At 29.0% G+C, this 6,565-nt stretch overlaps 1 long non-coding RNA gene across 1 annotated transcript; it reads right to left on the reverse strand.

Moving 5' to 3' along the window:
• Positions 1–5,015: 5,015 nt before the first annotated feature.
• On the reverse strand, positions 5,016–5,671 carry LOC113380982. The gene is made up of 4 exons (XR_003367499.1): positions 5,614–5,671; positions 5,258–5,470; positions 5,123–5,166; positions 5,016–5,057 (listed from the first exon to the last, which is right to left on the reverse strand). It is a non-coding gene; the product is annotated as an uncharacterized LOC113380982 (long non-coding RNA).
• Positions 5,672–6,565: the final 894 nt, after the last annotated feature.

A 6,565-nucleotide genomic window follows, 5' to 3' on the forward strand; every position in this document is an offset into this window, starting at 1 on the left:
ACGCCCAGTCGATGCCACTTTACAAACTATCAGCGACCGGACTATAAGGTTCTCTCATCTTCTTCACTGATCAATACTAGAAAACCAATAGGGTATAAACAAGCTCTTTCAGTACTGTTGTACCAATTGCTGGCAATAACAATAACTCAACAATCATGTAGGGTTTCTGAATCATCTAAAGCAAAAGCAAACATAATAACCTATAAAACCGTGAGTATTTACCGTGAGTAATTTCTTGTCTATTGGTTAATATTTAGCCAGTTTGTCATGTCGCAAATGAGTCTTCCAATAATCGACAAGAACGATATCTTCATCATACAATGTGGATATCATTCGGGAGGGACATGCAAATTGAATTTTTCTACTATCGAATAACTTTTTTGCAAATGCGGTATATTATTTTTAGTGACCTACAAATGAAGTCTTACATAGGGGATTAAGAACTAAAATAAAATGAAAAATGTACGAAAAACATAACCTGATAAATAACTGTCTAGTAAATTATATATAATTATATATTATTATATTTAAATAATATTGTATTTTGTGTTTTCATTTGGTAGAGTTTTGCATGGCAATCCATCACATAAAAGCATAACGGATGTTCTAGTAAATTGAGAAAATGATTTGCGTTTTTATTATTAATTTATAAATATACTTATATGTGCCACTATTTAGTTTTACTCTTACGGATACTTTCGGATATTAAATAAATTAATTGTATGTGCTACTAAATATTTGAACATACATAATTTTATTCGTTCATGAGTTTCTTCTTGAGCAAAAATAAATCTTAAAGATCTGCGCATTGTTAAATCATTTAAAGTACAAAAAAGGATTCAAGTCAAGTATTATATTGTTGCTGTAAAGTGTCGGTAGTTTTCTTAAATTATGATATTTTTTATATTAAATGTGTGTCGTCTTTGAATATGTAGAATTTGTTAAATGTATAGGATTTGGACAGAAATTTTAATTGTTGAATGTAACAAAACAAATTGGTAGATATTAATAAAAGGAGATAAATGATAGATTATGGTAGTATAGTGTTTATAAATGGAATAATATGGCAATAATGAAAAATGATCATGTTGATGAAACAAAATATAGTGAACTATTGAATTAAAGTAAAGTAAGGGCACTGTTATTAATTATATCACAGCAGTTATAAAACGAATTTATAGATGCAATTATCTTAATTTATCAACTATAGATAACAAAAAACGGTTAATACTAATAACGACTGATAATATGATAATATCAAATTGCGATTCTATTGCCAGAAGAACGAATAAGTGTTATTGGAAGTTAAACACTTGATAAAATGCTTGACAATATGATAAAAATCAAATTGTCATGGTGGATTTAAACTTAGTCCAGACAAATACATAACACAAGGAGTTTTTGTATAATACATTATATATACAGTACATTTCTGACATCAATATAAATAATTTATGATTTATACATCGAATTAGATTGGATCTGGATATTAATGGCTGAGAGATCTTTAAAATTTTGATGGACTATTCGTTTAGAAGACAGATTCAGATGTGATAATGTTCAGAGAAAATTGATTTTTAATGACCATTGGGATGGCAATAGTTTGGTTGAAGTAATTGATATGCCAGGCTTTCAATCATGTCAAGGACATTCAAATTTATTTCTGTGATTGTGAAAATAGTTTTTGATCAAATACAAAGGCTCCCATCAGCATTTGGGCTTAAGCATCAACACCGTATGTTAAATAACATGGTTGTTTCAGTTTAGTCGAATGAATTTTAACACATTTCATGATGTTTCAAGCATCATCAATTTCAGGAGAGTTGTACGGATTTTGTAGCCATGCATCAAATGATATAATTTATTGACGAACGAAGATATTTTAATACTTGTGATGATTGATTTGTCCAATTTGTAATGACAAAATCTTCTGGCCTTTATCCGACTTACCTGATCTCTAGTACAAGTTATTTCCAATCTTCGGCAAATTATTTATTTGTTTAATATTTATCACCATATTTGTGAAATCAATATATGATGGAAATTGAGGCATGTGATGCAGCATGGATATTATATAAATATAAAAGGATTGAATAAAATCGATTCGAGGATATTTGAAATCGATATAAACAATTTATATTGAGAGTTGCAAATATTGAAAATTTTTTGGAGAATGATTAATTACTGTTTACTTATGCAGTAAAATACATTTCACTAATTTTAAATATTCAAAAGACACATCATGAAACGCGTAATATATATATATATATATATATATATATATATATATATATATATATATATATTCTTTGTTTTGACCAGTATTTCTAATTGGAAAACAACAAGCACTCAAATTACAGATCAACAATACATACAAATTAATATACAAATTTAAGTGTTTTGATATGGGAAATTGAATGTAAAATTCTATGAATCAATTTTATAATTATATAATTGCAATTATTATATACGATACTATGATAGTTCATATTATTGCTTTGTTGATACAAAGTAAAGCATAGTACTTTGTTTTATTATTATGCCTTCAAATTTTTTATTTACCACTATATTTTACATGCACATATCTTACGCGGCATTAGAATTATTTTTGAGCATACAAGGTGCGCCATATTTTGTAGTAGGTGAAGTCCTATTTTTATATTATTTATATTAGAAACGAAATATTTGATCCATATTTTTTAGTTCTATATACATTGCCTTTTTGTTTGTAATGTTCTTATATTAGAATCATTTTCTATTTAATTTTGCTTTTTATGTTGTTGTTTGTGCCATGGAAACTACTGGAATATTTTATTTTTATTATTTAATCGATTTAAAAATACCACTCTACCAACAAGTGCACTACTTTTCATCCTTCATCTTTCATATGCTATTTCATAAATTTTCATCGACAACTACCGACTAAATCTTTGAATTTTTGTAGATACGCGGGTGTTAGGTTTAAGGGGGGCGATACATGTAATCGCCTTAATTTTTACCATTTTTTGAGGACTTTTTAAACTGGGAAGGAATGATTGAATCTTTTTGAACTTTTTTAGGGTTATTTATTATATATTAAAATACACAAAAAATTTTTTTTTTTATTCTTTTCTTTTTAAATGGCTGCCGTAAAAATAAATCTGCCAAGACCCTCTCGGGAAACGCCATCAATTTGCGGGCGTTCTCACTTTTCGTACGGTGATCTGAATTTAAAAAAATTAGTTTGTACGTGTTCATAAAACATATATCTTCTAGTTAAACCAAAAAAAAATTAAAAAAGTCACAAAATCGTAAATTGGCACACCTTAGAAAAAAAAAGTTCGATTTTTCACCTTTTTTTCAATGGTTTTTTTGGTAAAAGGGTTAATTTTTGAAACATTTTTTGGAATGTTTGAGGTTTAACTAGAAGCTATTACTGTAAAGTAGATGTGTGCAAAATTTCATTGGAATCGGTTGAGAACTTTTTGAGTTATCCCGCCCGCAAGTTTCAAAAATGTCGTTTTGAGAAAAACGCGTTTAAAGTTTTGACACATAGAACAGATAAGAGTTGAGGCGTGGCACTTAAATGAGTTTTTATTGTATAAATAATGATAATTTTGTTTTGAATATTTACAGGCATATTTTTGAGATGTTATTGTAACGATTTATGAAAAAAAAAATCGATTTTTTTTTTCTTGTTACATGTATCGCCCCCCTTAAAATAAAAGTGTTAGGTTTTCAATAAAAAGAACTAGAGATATGTTTAACAGTTAACTCATATTAATGACAAAATACAGATCTTTTATACATATATACAGTAAAAGTTATTAATACATAATGAATACAATAACAATAAATTTATTAAAGAAATATATATATATATACTCCCTCCTCAGTTCCTAATTTGTAAAAATTTGTGTTGTCATCTTTTGAAAAAACAACGCATATTAAGTTATTCGGATCTGTTTTGCCACGATCAACGTCAGGAATTGATACCGAACGTTGTCACCAATCACAGCTGGAGGAAACTTATCTTTGGAAAAATTGCACATTTTTATAGCCTGACTTTCTAAATTGTGTTTAGTTTTTATTTTCGAGCATCACCGATTAATTTTTTGTTGTCGCTTAATATGCAATCTAACTCCAAAATTTCATTATTCTTATATTTAAATTCATGACAAGAGAAACCATCTTCAGTTGCTATATCTGAAATATCACTGACTTTGCTATGTAAAGAACTCGCTATGTGCACTTCTTGTATCAGTGTTTTCAATTCCTCTTCTGTTTCGACCTGTTGAATGGATTCTTTAGGCAAACCCAATTTCATCTTTGATCCAAACATAGCTTGCTAGGGAGATTGCTTATTTTTCATAAGTTGAACATACTTCAAACCATCCCGCCATTTGGTTGTTTGGTTAGTATATTTTACACGTCTTGATTTGCTCGTTTTATCGAACCCTTTCCCGACTGGAAATTGAAGTATGGCGCGGATCAGGGCTGCCCTAAATTAAGTAGGGTCCCAGTGCGGCAACCGTACTTGGCCCCTATGCGATATGTAACGCCTTGCCGGATAAGGTCTGTGTTGGGCAAACTGTTCCGGGCCCTAATCGAAAATATGAAATGGCCCCTATAAAAATATCGAACTTGGCCCTTAACTTAAAATAAGCATATGGCCCTGAAAATAATATGTGATATGGCCCTGAAAAATATATTTGATATGGCCCTGAAAAATATATTTGATGCGGCCCTGAAAATAATATGTGATATGGTCCTGAAAAATATATTTGATATGGCCCTGAAAAATATATTTGATGTGGCCCTGAAAATAATAATTGGCATGGCCCATAAAAAAATGCATATGCTAAATTTTTTTTATTAATTCTTTTGATAACAATATTTTAATATATAATAACAATAAACAACAAATGTTAATTAGGTTTTATTGGTCCGCCTATGATCTCTCCCATTCTCCCAATCACGGGAATAATTTATAACCTTCCCGAGGGCTTAGTTAAATGCTTGTTGCTCTTTAATAGGGCTCAACTGCGGATTTTTAATTGATTCAGTTGTCATTATACCTGTAACAAAATGTATAGCCATAAATAATAAAATCATCTATGTGTACTGTGTTAATAATACCTACCATATAAACACTTCACAAGTTCACTGTCTTTAAGACATTAAACACTAAAAAATAAAAACTAAAAATTAAAATTAAATTATTCGATAATCATAAAAAGAAAAATACACGATAAATTGTTAACAAGAATACACTTACTTGAAGCATTGCGCGACTTATTGCCTAAATTTATGTTACATTCCGACAACTGCTGATCGACGTTATTCTGATTTACAAAACGCCCTTTATTCAAGCGGTATTGTTTTTTCAGAACATCTTGCCTTCTGTTTATGGTTTCTTCATTGTCCGTAGAAAACGCATATTCCTTTTGTTGCAATATTTTTAACTTTTCCAAGGCAATTTAATATGTATCTGAAATTACAACTCAAATCAAAGATATGTTTATATATATATATATATATATTATATATATATATATATGTGTGTGTGTGTGTGTGTGTGTGTTGTGTGTATATAACAAAATACACAATACGTAGTTGATCAATAACACTTACTCGCGTAATCTCGTACATCCACCTCATGAAGACTCCAATTATCCGATGCTGGTGCCGCCCGATGCTTCACCAAATCTTGAAGAAGAAGTAAATTTTCTCCCGATAGCTCATAATTATTTAAAAATGGGCATTCGAATTTATCTTATCTTTCATTATATATCAACCAATCCACCGGCACTACATCGATACTCTATTTTCACTTGTATCATTGGGAAATAAAACAACACAATACACTACTTTTCCACTGATTATTAAACGATAATTACACGACGTTCTTTTAAAACAAATAAAAATATATCGTAATAATATTTCGTAATTTTCGCACTTCCTATTAAACGCATAACGACCGCTTAGCTTGGCATTCAGTAATGAACTAAAAAACTAACAATGGTCCTCTTTGATAGAAGATGAAGTTCTTACATACATGTATTGGTATATATATACTTATATATATATATATATATATATATATATAAATATATATATATATATATATATATATATATATATATAAATTTTTATGGGTCGTCGAATAAAAAAATTAATGTACTATTAATTTTTTTACGTAGAACTTCAATATTAGATCTATTTGAACTAATATCAGTATTTCTGTCCACATAAAAAAATTGTTCGAAATAATATTTGACAAAATGTTTGTTGCCTATTCGTATTATATGAGCAATCATAAATGTATATTGTTCACAATCTGCTGTACGCCGGCATCTATAAAGTTAACGTGTGACATAGCGCCGATCTTTCTTACTCTTGCCCACTCTATTTCATTCGATGTTAATGTTTAGCAGTATTTAGAATATGTTAAAATGAAATGTAAAACTTTTGATATTTATTATTGAAGTAAAATTATGTAAATTTATTTCAGTTTTTCTACTTGTCCTATGTCAAGGTCCTATGCTTTAGATAGACCAAGTACGCATAAGAAAAAGGTCATCGA

Source organism: Ctenocephalides felis, unplaced genomic scaffold (genome assembly GCF_003426905.1).
Source record: "Ctenocephalides felis isolate EL2017-DRISC unplaced genomic scaffold, ASM342690v1 CF-g0.4_SCAFFOLD_02508, whole genome shotgun sequence".
Classification (NCBI taxonomy): domain Eukaryota; kingdom Metazoa; phylum Arthropoda; class Insecta; order Siphonaptera; family Pulicidae; genus Ctenocephalides; species Ctenocephalides felis.